The following is an 18,179-nucleotide window of genomic DNA, read 5'->3' as shown; positions in this document are numbered from 1 at the left end:
TTATTTCCATGTGTAAAGAGATAGCTGTGTAGATCTTCCCATGTATATTCAGATAGCTGTGTAGATATTTCCATTTTCATGCAGATAGCGGTGTATATATTTCCCTGTTCAAACAGATAGCGGTGTAGATATTTCCATGTTCATACAGATAGTGGTGTAGATATTTCCATGTTCATACAGATAGCGGTGTAGCTATTTCCATGTTCATACAGATAGCGGTGTGGATATTTCCATGTTCATAGAGATAGCGGTGTAGATATTTCCATGTTCATACAGATAGCGGTGCTGATATTTCCATGTTTATACAGGTAGCGGTGTAGATATTTCCATGTTTATACAGATAGCGGTGAAGATGTATGCATGTTTACACATATAGCGGTGTACATATTTTCATGTTCATCCAGATGGCTGTGTAGATATTTCCATGTTCATACCGAAAGCCGTGTAGATATTTCCATGTTCATCCAGATGGCTGTGTAGATATATCCATGTTTATTCAGATGGCAGTGAAGATATTTCCATGTTCATACAGATAGCGGTGTAGATATTTCCATGTTCATACAGATAGCGGTGTAGATATTTCCGTGTTCATACCGATAACGGTGCTGATATTTCCATGTTTATACAGGTAGCGGTGTAGATATTTCCATGTTTATACAGATAGCGGTGTAAATATTTCCATGTTTATACAGATAGCAGTGTAGATATTTCCATGTTTATACATATAGCGGTGAATGTATCTCTTTCTTAATACAGATGGCAGTGTAGATATTTTTATGTTCATAGAGATGGCGGTGCAGATATTTCCATGTTCATACAGGTGGCGGTGTAGATATTTCCATGTTCATACAGATAGCGGTGTAGTTATTTCCATGTTTAAGAGATAGCTGTATAGATATTTCCATGTATATGCAGATAGCTGTTTAGATATTTCCATTTTCATGCAGATAGCGGTGTATATATTTCCCTGTTCAAACAGATAGCGGTGTAGATATTTCCATGTTCATACAGATAGTGGTGTAGATATTTCCATGTTCATACAGATGGCATTGTAGATATATCCATGTTCATACAGATGGCAGTGAAGATATTTCCATGTTCATACAGATAGCGGTGTAGATATTTCCATGTTCATACAGATAGCGGTGGAGATATTTCCGTGTTCATACCGATAGCGGTGCTGATATTTCCATGTTTATACAGGTAGCGATGTAGATATTTCCATGTTTGTACAGATAGCGGTGTAGATATTTCCATGTATATACAGATAGCAGTGTAGATATTTCCATGTTTATACAAATATCGGTGTAGATATCTCCTTCTTAATGCAGATGGCGGTGTAGATATTTATATGTTCATACAGATGGCGGTGCAGATATTTCCATGTTCATACAGATGGCGGTGTAGATATTTCCATGTTCATACAGATAGCGGTGTAGTTATTTCCATGTGTAAAGAGATAGCTGTGTAGATATTCCCATGTATATTCAGATAGCTGTGTAGATATTTCCATTTTCATGCAGATAGCGGTGTATATATTTCCCTGTTCATACAGATAGCGGTGTAGCTATTTCCATGTTCATACAGATAGCGGTGTGGATATTTCCATGTTCATAGAGATAGCGGTGTAGATTTTTCCATGTTCATACAGATAGCGGTGCTGATATTTCCATATTTATACAGGTAGCGGTGTAGATATTTCCATGTTTATACAGATAGCGTTGAAGATGTATGCATGTTTACACATATAGCGGTGTAGATATTTTCATGTTCATCCAGATGGCTGTGTAGATATTTCCATGTTCATACAGATAGCGGTGTAGATGTTTCCATGTTCATCCAGATGGCTGTGTAGATATATCCATGTTCATACAGATGGCAGTGAAGATATTTCCATGTTCATACAGATAGCGGTGTAGATATTTCCATGTTCATACAGATAGCGGTGTAGATATTTCCGTGTTCATACCGATAGCGGTGCTGATATTTCCATGTTTATACTGGTAGCGGTGTAGATATTTCCATGTTTATACAGATAGCGGTGTAGATATTTCCATGTTTATACAGATAGCAGTGTAGATATTTCCATGTTTATACAGATATCGGTGTAGATATCTCCTTCTTAATGCAGATGGCGGTGTAGATATTTATATGTTCATACAGATGGCGGGGCAGATATATCCATGTTCATACAGATGGCGGTGTAGATATTTCCATGTTCATACAGATAGCGGTGTAGTTATTTCCATGTGTAAAGAGATAGCTGTGTAGATATTCCCATGTATATTCAGATAGCTGTGTACGTATTTCCATTTTCATGCAGATAGCGGTGTATATATTTCCCTGTTCAAACAGATAGCGGTGTAGATATTTCCATGTTCATACAGATAGTGGTGTAGATATTTCCATGTTCATACAGATAGCGGTGTAGCTATTTCCATGTTCATACAGATAGCGGTGTGGATATTTCCATGTTCATAGAGATAGCGGTGTAGATATTTCCATGTTCATACAGATAGCGGTGCTGATATTTCCATGTTTATACAGGTAGCGGTGTAGATATTTCCATGTTTATACAGATAGCGGTGAAGATGTATGCATGTTTACACATATAGCGGTGTAGATATTTTCATGTTCATCCAGATGTCTGTGTAGTTATTTCCATGTTCATACAGATAGCGGTGTAGATATTTCCATGTTCATCCAGATGGCTGTGTAGATATATCCATGTTCATACAGATGGCAGTGAAGATATTTCCATGTTCATAAAGATAGCGGTGTAGATATTTCCATGTTCATTCAGATAGCGGTGTAGATATTTCCGTGTTCATACAGATAGCGGTGCTGATATTTCCATGTTTATACAGGTAGCGGTGTAGATATTTCCATGTTTATACAGATAGCGGTGTAGATATTTCCATGTTTATACAGATAGCAGTGTAGATATTTCCAAGTTTATACAGATAGCGGTGTAGATATCTCCTTCTTAATACAGATGGCAGTGTAGATATTTATAAGTTCATAGAGATGGCGGTGCAGATATTTCCATGTTCATACAGATTGCGGTGTAGATATTTCCAAGTTTATACAGATAGCGGCGTAGATATCTCCATCTTAATACAGATGGCGGTGTAGATATTTATATGTTCATACAGATGGCGGTGTAGATATTTCCATGTTTATAGAGATACCGGTGTAGTTATTTCCATGTGTAAAGAGATAGCTGTGTAGATATTTCCATGTATATGCAGATAGCTGTGTAGATATTTCCATTTTCATGCAGATAGCGGTGTAGATATTTCCATGTTCATACAGATAGCGGTGTAGATATTTCCATGTTTATACACATAGCGGTGTAGATATTTCCATGTTTATACAGATAGCGGTGTAGATATTTCCGTGTTTATACAGATAGCGGTGTAGATATTTCCATGTTCATACAGATAGCAGTGTATGTATTTCCATGTTCATACAGATAGCGGTGTAGATATTTCCATTTTCATGCAGATAGCGGTGTATATATTTCCCTGTTCAAACAGTTAGCGGTTTAGATATTTCCATGTTCATACAGATAGCGGTGGAGATATTTCCATGTTCATACAGATGGCTGTGTAGATATATCCAAGTTCATACAGATAGCGGTGAAGATATTTCCATGTTCATACAAATGGCGGTGTAGATATTTCCATGTTCATACCGATAGCGGTGCTGATATTTCCATGTTTATACAGGTAGCTGTGTAGATGTTTCCATGTTTATACAGATAGCGGTGTGGATATTTCCATGTTTATACACATAGCGGTGTAGATATTTCCATGTTTATACAGATAACGGTGTAGATATTTCCGTGTTTATACAGATAGCGGTGTAGATATTTCCATGTTCATACAGATAGCGGTGTATGTATTTCCATGTTCATACAGATAGCGGTGTAGATATTTCCATTTTCATGCAGATAGCGGTGTATATATTTCCGTGTTCAAACAGTTAGCGGTTTAGATATTTCCATGTTCATAAAGATAGCGGTGTAGATATTTCCATGTTTATACAGATAGCGGTGAAGATGTATGCATGCTTACACAGATAGCGGTGTAGATATTTCCATGTTCATCCACATGGCTGTGTAGATATATCCATGTTCATACAGATGGCGGTGAAGATATTTCCATGTTCATACAGATAGCGGTGTAGATATTTCCATGTTCATACAGATAGCGGTGTAGATATTTCCATGTTCATACAGATCGCGGTGTATGTATTTCCATGTTCATACATATAGCGGTGTAGATATTTCCATGTTCATCCAGATGGCTGTGTAGATATTTCCATGTTCATGCAGATAGCGGTGTAGATATTTCCATGTTCATCCAGATGGCTGTGTAGATATATCCATGTTCATACAGATGGCGGTGAAGATATTTCCATGTTCATACAGATAGCGGTGTAGATATTTCCATGTTCATACAGATAGCCGTGTAGATATTGCCATGTTCATACCGATAGCGGTGTACATATTTCCGTGTTTATACAGATAGCGGTGTAGATATTTCCATGTTTGTACACATAGCGGTGTAGATATTTCCATGTTTATGTAGATAGTGGTGTAGATAACTCCAACTTAATACAGATGGCGGTGTAGATATTTATATGTTCATACAGATGGCGGTGCAGGTATTTCCATGTTCATACAGATGGCGGTGTAGATATTTCCATGTTCATACAGATAGCGGTGTATTTTTTTCCATGTGTAAAGAGATAGCTGTGTAGATATTTCCATGTATAAGCAGATAGCTGTGTAGATATTTCCATTTTCAAGCAGATAGCGGTGTATATATTTCCCTGTTCAAACAGTTAGCGGTGTAGATATTTCTATGTTCATAAAGATAGGGGTGTAGATATTTCCATGTTTATACAGATAGCGGTGAAGATGTATGCATGTTTACACAGATAGCGGTGTAGATATTTCCATGTTCATCCAGATGGCTGTGTAGATATATCCATGTTCATGCAGATAGCGGTGTAGATATTTCCATGTTCATACAGATAGCGGTGCAGATATTTCCATGTTCATACAGATGGCGGTGAAGGTATTTCCATGTTCATACATATAGCGGTGTAGATATTTCCATGTTCATACAGATAGCGGTGTAGATATTTCCATGTTCTTACAGATAGCGGTGTAAGTATTTCCATGTTCATAAAGATAGCGGTGTAGATATTTCCACTTTTAAGCAGATAGCGGTGTATATATTTCCCTGTTCAAACAGTTAGCGGTGTAGATATTTCCATGTTCATAAAGATAGCGGTGTAGATATTTCCATGTTTATACAGATAGCGGTGAAGTTGTATGCATGTTTACACAGATAGCGGTGTAGGTATTTCCACGTTCATCCAGATGGCTGTGTAGATATATCCATGTTCATACAGATGGCGGTGAAGTTATTTCCATGTTCATACAGATAGCGGTGTAGATATTTCCATGTTCATGCAGATAGTGGTGTAGATATTTCCATGTTCATACAGATAGCGGTGTAGATATTTCCATGTTCATACAGATAGCGGTGTATGTATTTCCATGTTCATACAGATAGTGGTGTAGATATTTCCATGTTCATCCAGATGGCTGTGTAGATATTCCCATGTTCATACAGATAGCGGTGTAGATATTTCCATGTTCATACAGATAGCGGTGTAGATATTTCCATATTCATCCAGATGGCTGTGTAGATATATCCATGTTCATACAGATGGCGGTGAAGACATTTCCATGTTCATACAGATAGCGGTGTAGATATTTCCATGTTCATACAGATAGCCGTGTAGATATTGCCATGTTCATACCGATAGCGGTGCTGATACTTCCATGTTCATACAGGTAGCGGTGAACATATTTCCGTGTTTATACAGATAGCGGTGTGGATATTTCCATGTTAATACAGATAGCGGTGTAGATATTTCCATGTTTATACAGATAGCGTTGTAGATATCTCCTTCTTAATACAGATGGCAGTGTAGATATTTCCATGTTCATACAGATGGCGGTGTAGATATTTCCATGTTTATAGAGATAGCGGTGTAGTTATTTCCATGTGCAAAGAGATAGCTGTGTAGATATTTCCATTTATATGCAGATAGTTGTGTAGGTATTTCCATTTTCATGCAGATAGCGGTGTAGATATTTCCATGTTCAAACAGATGGCGGTGTAGATATTTCCATGTTCATACAGATAGCGGTGTAGATATTTCCATGTTTATAGAGATAGCGGTGAAGATGTATGCATGTTTAAACAGATAGCGGTGTAGATATTTCCATGTTCATACAGATAGCGGTGAAGATATTTCCATGTTCATCCAGACGGCTGTGTAGACATATCCGTGTACATACAGATGGCGGTGAAGATATTTCCATGTTCATACAGATGGCTGTGTAGATACATCCATGTTCATACAGATGGCGGTGACGATATTTCCATGTTCATACAGATGGTGGTGTAGATATTTCCATGTTCATACATATAGCGGTGCTGATATTTCCATGTTTATACAGGTATCGGTGTATATATTTCCATGTTTATACAGATAGCGGTGTAGATATTTCCATGTTTATACAGATAGCGGTGTAGATATTTCCATGTTTATACAGATAGCGGTGTAGATATCTCCATCTTAATACAGATGGCGGTGTAGATATTTATATGTTCATACAGATGGCGGTGCAGATATTTCCATGTTCATACGGATGGCGGTGAAGATATTTCCATGTTCATACAGATGGCGGTGTAGAAACTTCCATGTTCATACTGATAGCGGTGCTGATATTTCCATGTTTATACAGGTAGCGGTGTAGATATTTCCATGTTTATACAGATAGCAGTGTACATATTTCCATGTTTATACACATAGCGGTGTAGATATTTCCATGTTTATACAGATAGCGGTGTAGATATTTCCATGTTTATGCAGATAGTTGTGTAGATATCTCCATCTTAATACAGATGGCGGTGTGGATATTTAAATGTTCATTAAGATGGCTGTGTAGACATATCCATGTTCATACAGATGGCGGTGAAGATATTTCCATGTTCATACTGATAGTGGTGTAGATATTTCCATGTTCATACAGATAGCGGTGTAGATATTTCCATGTTCATACAGATGGCTGTGTAGATATATCCATGTTCCTACAGAAGGCGGTGAAGATATTTCCATGTTCACACAGATGGCGGTGTAGATATTTCCATGTTCATACAGATAGCGGGGCTGATATTTCCATGTTTGTACATGTAGCGGTGTAGATATTTCCATGTTTATACAGATAGCGGTGTAGATATTTCCATGTTTATACACATAGCGGTGTAGATATTTCCATGTTCATACAGATAGCGGTGTATGTATTTCCATGTTCATTCAGATAGCGGTGTAGATATTTCCATTTTCATGCAGATAGCGGTGTATATGTTTCCCTGTTCAAACAGTTAGCGGTGTAGATATTTCCATGTTCATAAAGATAGCGGTGTAGATATTTCCATGTTTATACAGATAGCGGTGAAGTTGTATGCATGTTTACACAGTTAGCGGTGTAGATATTTCCACGTTCATCCAGATGGGTGTGTAGATATATCCATGTTCATACAGATGGCGGTGTAGATATTTCCATCTTCATACAGACAGCAGTGCAGATATTGCCATGTTCATCCAGATGGCTGTGTAGATATATCCATGTTCATACAGATGGCGGTGAATGTATTTCCATGTTTATACAGATAGCGGTGAAGTTGTATGCATGTTTACACAGATAGCGGTGTAGATATTTCCACGTTCATCCAGATGGCTGTGTAGATATATCCATGTTCATACAGATGGCGGTGAAGATATTTCCATGTTCATACAGATAGCGTTGTAGATATCTCCATCTTAATACAGATGGCGGTGTAGATATTTATATGTTCATACAGATTGCGGTGCAGATATTTCCATGTTCATACGGATGGCGGTGAAGATATTTCCATGTTCATACAGATGGCGGTGTAGAAACTTCCATGTTCATACTGATAGCGGTTCTGATATTTCCATGTTTATACAGGTAGCGGTGTAGATATTTCCATGTTTATACAGATAGCAGTGTAGATATTTCCATGTTTATACACATAGCGGTGTAGATATTTCCATGTCTATACAGATAGCGGTGTAGATATTTCCATGTTTATGCAGATAGTGGTGTAGATATCTCCATCTTAATACAGATGGCGGTGTAGATATTTAAATGTTCATATAGATGGCGGTGCAGATATTTCCATGTTCATACAGATGGCGGTGTAGATATTTCCATGTTCGTACAGATAGCGGTGTAGTTATTTCCATGTGTAAAGAGATACCTGTGTAGATATTTCCATGTATAAGCAGATAGCTGTGTAGATATTTCCAATTTCATGCAGATAGCGGTGTATATATTTCCCTGTTCAAACAGTTAGTGGTGTAGATATTTCCATGTTCATAAAGATAGCGGTGCAGAGATTTCCATGTTTATACAGATAGCGGTGAAGATGTATGCATGTTTACACAGATAGCGGTGTAGATATTTCCATGTTCATCCACATGGCTGTGTAGATATATCCATGTTCATACAGATGGCGGTGAAGATATTTCCATGTTCATACAGATAGCGGTGTATATATTTCCATGTTCATACAGATAGCGGTGTAGATATTTCCATGTTCATACAGATAGCGGTGTATGTATTTCCATGTTCATACAGATAGCGGTGTAGATATTTCCATGTTCATCCTGATGGCTGTGTAGATATTTCCATGTTCATACAGATAGCGGTGTAAATATTTCCATGTTCATACAGATAGCGGTGTAGATATTTCCATGTTCATCCCGATGGCTGTGTAGATATATCCATGTTCATACAGATGGCGGTGAAGATATTTCCATGTTCACACAGATAGCGGTGTAGATATTTCCATGTTCATACAGATACTGGTGTAGATATTTCCATGTTCATACAGATAGCGGTGTAGCTATTTCCATGTTCATACAGATAGCGGTGTAGATATTTCCATGTTCATCCAGATGGCTGTGTAGATATTTCCATGTTCATACAGATAGCGGTGCTGATATTTCCATGTTTATACAGGTAGCAGTGTAGATATTTCCATGTTTGTACAGATAGCGCTGTAGATATTTCCATGTTTATACAGATAGCGGTGAAGATGTATGCATGTTTACACAGATAGCGGTGTAGATATTTCCATGTTCATGCAGATAGCGGTGTAGATATTTCCATGTTCATCCCGATGGCTGTGTAGATATATCCATCTTCATACAGATGGCGGTGAAGATATTTCCATGTTCATACAGATAGCGGTGTAGATATTTCCATGTTCATACAGACAGCGGTGTAGATATTTCCATGTTCATACAGACAGCGGTGCTGATATTTCCATGTTCATCCAGATGGCTGTGTAGATATATCCATGTTCATACAGATGGCGGTGAAGATATTTCCATGTTCATACAGATAGCGGTGCTGATATTTCCATGTTTATACAGGTAGCGGTGTAGATATTTCAATGTTTATACAGATAGCGGTGTAGATATTTCCATGTTCATACAGATAGCGGTGTAGATATTTCCAAGTTCATACAGATAGCGGTGTAGCTATTTCCATGTTCATAGAGATAGCGGTGTAGATATTTCCATGTTCAAACAGATAGCGGTGTAGATAATTCCATGTTCATACAGATAGCGGTGCTGATATTTCCATGTTTATACAGGTAGCGGTGTAGATATTTCCATGTTTATACAGATAGCGGTGTAGATATTTCCATGTTTACACAGATAGCGGTGTAGATATCTCCATCTTAATACAGATGGCAGTGTAGATATTTATATGTTCATACAAATGGCCGTGCAGATATTTCCATGTTCATACAGACGGCGGTGTAGATATTTCCATGTTCATACAGATAGCGGTGTAGTTATTTCCAAGTGCAAAGAGATAGCCGTGTAGATATTTCCATGTATATGCAGATAGCAGTGTAGATATTTCCATTTTCATGCAGATAGCGGTTTAGATATTTCCATGTTCAAACAGATAGCAGTGTAGATATTTCCATTTTCATGCAGATAGCGGTGTAGATATTTCCATGTTTACACAGATAGCGGTGAAGACGTATGCATGTTTACACAGATAGCGGTGTGGATATTTCCATGTTCATACAGATAGCGGTGTAGATATTTCCATGTTCATCCACATGGCTGTGTATATATACCCATGTTCATAGAGATAGCGGTGTAGATATTTCCATGTTCATACAGATAGTGGTGTAGATATTTCCATGTTCATACAGATAGCGGTGTAGCTATTTCCATGTTCATACAGGTAGCGGTGTAGATATTTCCATGTTCATACAGATAGCGGTGTAGATATTTCAATGTTCATACAGATAGCGGTGCTGATATTTCCATGTTTATACAGGTAGCAGTGCAGATATTTCCATGTTTATACAGATAGCGGTGTAGATATTTCCATGTTTATACAGATAGCGGTGTAGATATTTCCAGGTTTATAAAAATAGCAGTGTAGATATCTCCATCTTAATACAGATGGTGGTGTAGTTATTTATATGTTCATACAGATGGCGGTGCAGATATTTCCATGTTCATACAGATGGCAGTGTAGATATTTGCATGTTCATACAGATGGCGGTATAGCTATTTCCATGTTCATGGAGATAGCGGTGTAGATATTTCCATGTTAATCCAGATGGCTGTGTAGAGATATGCATGTTCATACAGATGGCGGTGAAGATATTTCCATGTTCATACAGAGGCGGTGTAGATATTTCCATGTTCATACAGATAGTGGTGTAGATATTTCCATGTTCATACAGATAGCGGGGCTGATATTTCCATGTTTATACAGGTAGCGTTGTAGATATTTCCATGTTTATACAGATAGCGGTGTAGATATTTCCATGTTCATCCAGAAGGCTGTGTAGATATTTCCATGTTGATACAGATAGCGGTGCTGATATTTCCATGTTTATATAGGTAGCAGTGTAGATATTTCCATGTTCATACAGATAGCGGTGTAGATATTTCCATGTTTATACAGATAGCGGTGTAGATATTTCCATGTTTATAGAGATAGCGGTGTGGATATCTCCATCTTAATACAGATGGTGGTGTAGACATTTATATGTTCATGCAGATGGCGGTGCGGATATTTCCATGTTCATACAGATGGCGGTGTAGATATTTCTATGTTTATAGAGATAGCGGTGTAGTTATTTCCATGTGTAAAGAAATAGCTTTGTAGATATTTCCATGTATATGCAGATAGCTCTGTAGATATTTCCATTTTCATGCAGATAGCGGTGTAGATATTTCCATGTTCATACAGATAGCGGTGGAGGTATTTCCATGTTTATACAGATAGCGGTGAAGATGTATGCATGTTTACACAGATAGCGGTGTAGATATTTCCATGTTCATTCAGGTAGCGGTGTACATATTTCCATGTTCATCCAGACGGCTGTGTAGATATATCCATGTTCATACAGATGGCGGTGAAGATATTTCCATGTTCATACAGATAGCGGTGTAGATCTTTCCATGTTCATACAGATAGCGGTGTAGATATTTCCATGTTCATACAGATAGAGGTGTAGCTATTTCCATGTTCATACAGATTGCGGCGTAGATATTTCCATGTTCATCCAGATGGCTGTGTAGATATATCCATGTTCATACAGATGGCGGTGAAGATATTTCCATGTTCATACAGATAGCAGTGTAGATATTTCCATGTTCATACAGATAGCGGTGTAGATATTTCTATGTTCATCCAGATGGCTGTGTAGATATATCCATGTTCATTCAGATCGCGGTGAAGATATTTCCATGTTCATACAGATAGCGGTGTAGATATTTCCATGTTCATACAGATAGCTGTGTAGATATTTCCATGTTCATACAGATGGCGGTGTAGATTCTTCCATGTTCATACTGATAGCGGTGCTGATATTTCCATGTTTATAAAGGTAGCGGTGTAGATATTTCCATGTTTATACAGATAGCGGTGTAGATATGTCCATGTTTATACAGATAGCGGCATAGATATTTCCAGGTTTATACAGATAGCGGTGAAGATATCTCCATCTTAATACAGATGGCGGTGTAGATATTTATATGTGCATACAGATAGCGGTGCTGATATTTCCATGTTTATACAGGTAGCCGTGTAGATATTTCCATGCTTATACAGATAGCGGTGTAGATTTTTCCAAGTTTATACAGATAGCAGTGTAGATATCTCCATCTTAATACAGATGGTGGTGTAGAAATTTATATGTTCATGCAGATGGCGGTGCAGATATTTCCATGTTCATACAGATGGCGGTGTAGATATTTCCATGATTATAGAGATAGCAGTGTAGTTATTTCCATGTGTAAAGAGATATCTTTGTAGATATTTCCATGTTTATGCAGATAGCTGTGTAGATATTTCCATTTTCATGCAGATAGCGGTGAAGATGTATCCATGTTTACACAGATAGCGGTGTAGATATTTCCATGTACAACCAGATAGCGGTGTAGATATTTCCATCTTCATCCAGATGGCTGTGTAGATATATCCATGTTCATACAGATGGCGTTGAAGATATTTCCATGTTCATACACATAGCGGTGTATATATTTCCATGTTCATACAGATGGCGGTGTAGATATTTCCATGTTCATACCGATAGCGGTGCTGATATTTCCATGTTTATACATGTAGCGGTGTAGGTATTTCCATGTTTATACAGATAGCGGTGTAGATATTTCCATGTTTATACAGATAGCAGTGTAGATATTTCCATGTTTATACAGATAGCGGTGTAGATATCTCATTCTTAATACAGATGGCGGTGTAGATATTTATATGTTCATACGGATGGCGGTGCAGATACTTCCATGTTCATACAGATGGCGGTGTAGATATTTCCATGTTCATACAGATAGCGGTGTAGTTATTTCCATTTGTAAAGAGATAGCTGTGTAGATATTTCCATGTATATGCAGATAGCTGTGTAGATATTTCCATTTTCATGCAGATAGCGGTGTATATATTTCCCTGTTCAAATAGATAGCGGTGTAGATATTTCCATGTTCATACAGATAGAGGTGTAGATATTTCCATGTTCATACAGATATCGGTGTAGATATTTCCATGTTCATCCAGATGGCTGTGTAGATATATCCATGTTCATACAGATAGCGGTGTAGATATTTCCATGTTCATACAGATAGTGGTGTAGATATTTCCAAGTTCATACAGATAGCGGTGTAGCTATTTCCATGTTCATACAGATAGCGGTGTAGATATTTCCATGTTTATACAGATAGCGGTGAAGATGTATGCATGTTTACAAGGATAGCAGTGTAGGTGTTTCCATGTTCATGCAGATAGCGGTGTAGATATTTCCATGTTCATACAGATAGCAGTGTATGTATTTCCATGTTCATACAGATAGTGGTGTAGATATTTCCATGTTCATACAGATAGCGGTGTAGCTATTTCTATGTTCATACATGTAGCGGTGTAGATATTTCCATGTTCATACAGATAGCGGTGAAGATATTTCAATGTTCATACAGATAGCGGTGCTGGTATTTCCATGTTTATACAGGTAGCGGTGCAGATATTTCCATGTTTATACAGATAGCGGTGTAGATATTTCCATGTTTATACAGATAGCGGTGTAGATATTTCCAGGTTTATACAAATAGCGGTGTAGATATCTCCATCTTAATACAGATGGCGGTGTAGTTATTTATATGTTCATACAGATGGCGGTGCAGATATTTCCATGTTCATACAGATGGCGGTGTAGATATTTCTATGTTTTTAGAGATAGCGGTGTAGTTATTTCCATGTGTAAAGAAATAGCTTTGTAGATATTTTCATGTATATGCAGATAGCTCTGTAGATATTAACATTTTCATGCAGATAGCGGTGTAGATATTTCCATGTTCATACAGATAGCGGTGGAGATATTTCCATGTTTATACAGATAGCGGTGAAGATGTATGCATGTTTACACAGATAGCGGTGTAGATATTTCCATGTTCATTCAGGTAGCGGTGTACATATTTCCATGTTCATCCAGATGGCTGTGTAGATATATCCATGTTCATACAGATGGCGGTGAAGATATTTCCATGTTCATACAGATAGCGGTGAAGATATTTCAATGTTCATACAGATAGCGGTGCTGGTATTTCCATGTTTATACAGGTAGCGGTGCAGATATTTCCATGTTTATACAGATAGCGGTGTAGATATTTCCATGTTTATACAGATAGCGGTGTAGATATTTCCAGGTTTATACAAATAGCGGTGTAGATATCTCCATCTTAATACAGATGGCGGTGTAGTTATTTATATGTTCATACAGATGGCGGTGCAGATATTTCCATGTTCATACAGAGGGCGGTGTAGATATTTGCATGTTCATACTGATGGCGGTATAGCTATTTCCATGTTCATGGAGATAGCGGTGTAGATATTTTCATGTTAATCCAGATGGCAGTGTAGAGATATCCATGTTCATACAGATGGCGGTGAAGATATTTCCATGTTCATACAGATGGCGGTGTAGATATTTCCATGTTCATACAGATAGTGGTGTAGATATTTCCATGTTCATACAGATAGGGGGGCTGATATTTCCATGTTCATACAGATAGCGGTGCTGATATTTCCATGTTTATACAGGTAGCGGTGTAGATATTTCCAGGTTTATACAGATAGCGGTGTAGACATTTCCATGTTTATATAGATAGCGGTGTAGATATTTCCATGTTTATACAGATAGAGGTGTAGATATCTCCATCTTAATACAGATGGCGGTTTAGATATTTATATGTTCATACAGATGGCCGTGCAGATATTTCCATGTTCATACAGATGGCGGTGTAGATATATCCATGTTCATACAGACAGCGGTGTAGTTTTTTCCATGTGTAAAGAGATAGCTGTGTAGATATTTCCATGTATACGCAGATAGCTGTGTAGATATTTCCATTTTCATGCAGATAGCGGTTTAGATATTTCCATGTTCAAACAGATAGCGGTGTAGATATTTCCATGTTCATACAGATAGCTTTGTAGATATATCCATGTTTATACAGATAGCGGCGAAGATGTATGCATGTTTACACAGATAGCGGTGTAGATATTTCCATGTTTATACAGATAGCGGTGTAGATATTTCCATGTTCATACAGATAGTGCTGTAGATATTTCCATGTTCATACAGATAGCGGTGCAGCTATTTCCATGTTCTTACATATAGCGGTGTAGATATTTCCATGTTCGTACAGATAGCGGTGTAGATATTTCCATGTTCATACAGATAGCGGTGCTTATATTTCCATGTTTATACAGATAGCGGTGTAGATATTTCCATGTTCATACAGATAGTGGTGTAGATATTTGCATGTTTATACAGATAGCGGTGAAGATGTATGCATGTTTGCACAGATAGCGGTTTAGATATTTACATGTTCATACAGATAGCGGTGAAGATATTTCCATGTTCATACAGATAGCGGTGTAGATATTTCCATGTTCATACAGATAGCGGTGTAGATATTTCCATGTTCATACAGATAGCGGTGTAGATATTTCCATGTTCATCCAGAAGGCTGTGTAGATATTTCCATGTTCATACAGATAGCGGTGCTGATATTTCCATGTTTATATAGGTAGCAGTGTAGATATTTCCATGTTCATACAGATAGCGGTGTAGATATTTCCATGTTTATACAAATAGCGGTGTAGATATTTCCATGTTTATAGAGATAGTGGTGTGGATATCTCCATCTTAATACAGATGGTGGTGTAGATATTTATATGTTCATGCAGATGGCGGTGCAGATATTTCCATGTTCATACAGATGGCGGTGTAGATATTTCTATGTTTATAGAGATAGCGGTGTAGTTATTTCCATGTGTAAAGAAATAGCTTTGTAGATATTTCCATGTATATGCAGATAGCTCTGTAGATATTAACATTTTCATGCAGATAGCGGTGTAGATATTTCCATGTTCATACAGATAGCGGTGGAGATATTTCCATGTTTATACAGATAGCGGTGAAGATGTATGCATGTTTACACAGATAGCGATGTAGATATTTCCATGTTCATTCAGGTAGCGGTGTACATATTTCCATGTTCATCCAGATGGCTGTGTAGATATATCCATGTTCATACAGATGGCGGTGAAGATATTTCCATGTTCATACAGATAGAGGTGTAGCTATTTCCATGTTCATACAGATTGCGGTGTAGATATTTCCATGTTCATCCAGATGGCTGTGTAGATATATCCATGTTCATACAGATGGCGGTGAAGATATTTCCATGTTCATACAGATAGCAGTGTAGATATTTCCATGTTCATACAGATAGCGGTGTAGATATTTCTATGTTCATCCAGATGGCTGTGTAGATATATCCATGTTCATTCAGATGGCGGTGAAGATATTTCCATGTTCATACAGATAGCGGTGTAGATATTTCCATGTTCATACAGATAGCTGTGTAGATATTTCCATGTTCATACAGATGGCGGTGTAGATACTTCCATGTTCATACTGATAGCAGTGCTGATATTTCCATGTTTATACAGGTAGCGGTGTAGATATTTCCATGTTTATACAGATAGCGGTGTAGATATGTCCATGTTTATACAGATAGCGGCATAGATATTTCCAGGTTTATACAGATAGCGGTGAAGATATCTCCATCTTAATACAGATGGCGGTGTAGATATTTATATGTTCATACAGATAGCGGTGCTGATATTTCCATGTTTATACAGGTAGCCGTGTAGATATTTCCATGCTTATGCAGATAGCGGTGTAGATTTTTCCAAGTTTACACAGATAGCAGTGTAGATGTCTCCATCTTAATACAGATGGTGGTGTAGAAATTTATATGTTCATGCAGATGGCGGTGCAGATATTTCCATGTTCATACAGATGGCGGTGTAGATATTTACATCATTATAGAGATAGCAGTGTAGTTATTTCCATGTGTAAAGAGATAGCTTTGTAGATATTTCCATTTTCATGCAGATAGCGGTGAAGATGTATGCATGTTTACACAAATAGCGGTGTAGATATTTCCATGTACATACAGATAGCGGTGTAGATATTTCCATGTTCATCCAGATGGCTGTGTAGATATATCCATGTTCATACAGATGGCGTTGAAGATATTTCCATGTTCATACATATAGCGGTGTATATATTTCCATGTTCATACAGATGAAGGTGTAGATATTTCCATGTTTATACAGATAGCAGTGTAGATATTTCCATGTTTATACAGATAGCGGTGTAGATATCTCCTTCTTAATACAGATGGCGGTGTAGATATTTATATGTTCATACAGATGGCGGTGCAGATATTTCCATGTTCATACAGATGGCGGTGTAGATATTTCCATGTTTATAGAGATAGCGGTGTAGTTATTTCCATGTGTAAAGAGATGCTGTGTAGATATTTCCATGTATATGCAGATAGCTGTGTAGATATTTCCATTTTCATGCGGATAGCGGTGTATATATTTCCCTGTTCAAACAGATAGCGGTGTAGATATTTCCATGTTCATACACATAGAGGTGTAGATATTTCCATGTTCATACAGATAGTGGTGTAGATATTTCCATGTTCATACAGACAGCGGTGTAGCTATTTCCATGTTCATACAGATAGCGGTGTAGATATTTCCATGTTCATAGAGATAGCGGTGTAGATATTTACATGTTCATACAGATAGCGGTGCTGATATTTCCATGTTTATACATGTAGCGGTGTAGATATTTCCATGTTTATGCAGATAGCGGTGTAGATATTTCCATGTTTATACAGATAGCAGTGTAGATATTTCCATGTTTATACAGATAGCGGTGTAGATATCTCCTTCTTAATACAGATGGCGGTGTAGATATTTATATGTTCATACAGATGGCGGTGCAGATATTTCCATGTTCATACAGATGGCGGTGTAGATATTTCCATGTTTATAGAGATAGCGGTGTAGTTATTTCCATGTGTAAAGAGATGCTGTGTAGATATTTCCATGTATATGCAGATAGCTGTGTAGATATTTC

The sequence above is a fragment of the Gorilla gorilla genome, chromosome 20, assembly GCF_029281585.2.
Source record: "Gorilla gorilla gorilla isolate KB3781 chromosome 20, NHGRI_mGorGor1-v2.1_pri, whole genome shotgun sequence".
Lineage (NCBI taxonomy): Eukaryota > Metazoa > Chordata > Mammalia > Primates > Hominidae > Gorilla > Gorilla gorilla.
The sequence above is the reverse complement of the archived record's forward strand: the minus strand, read 5'-3'. Positions refer to the sequence as shown.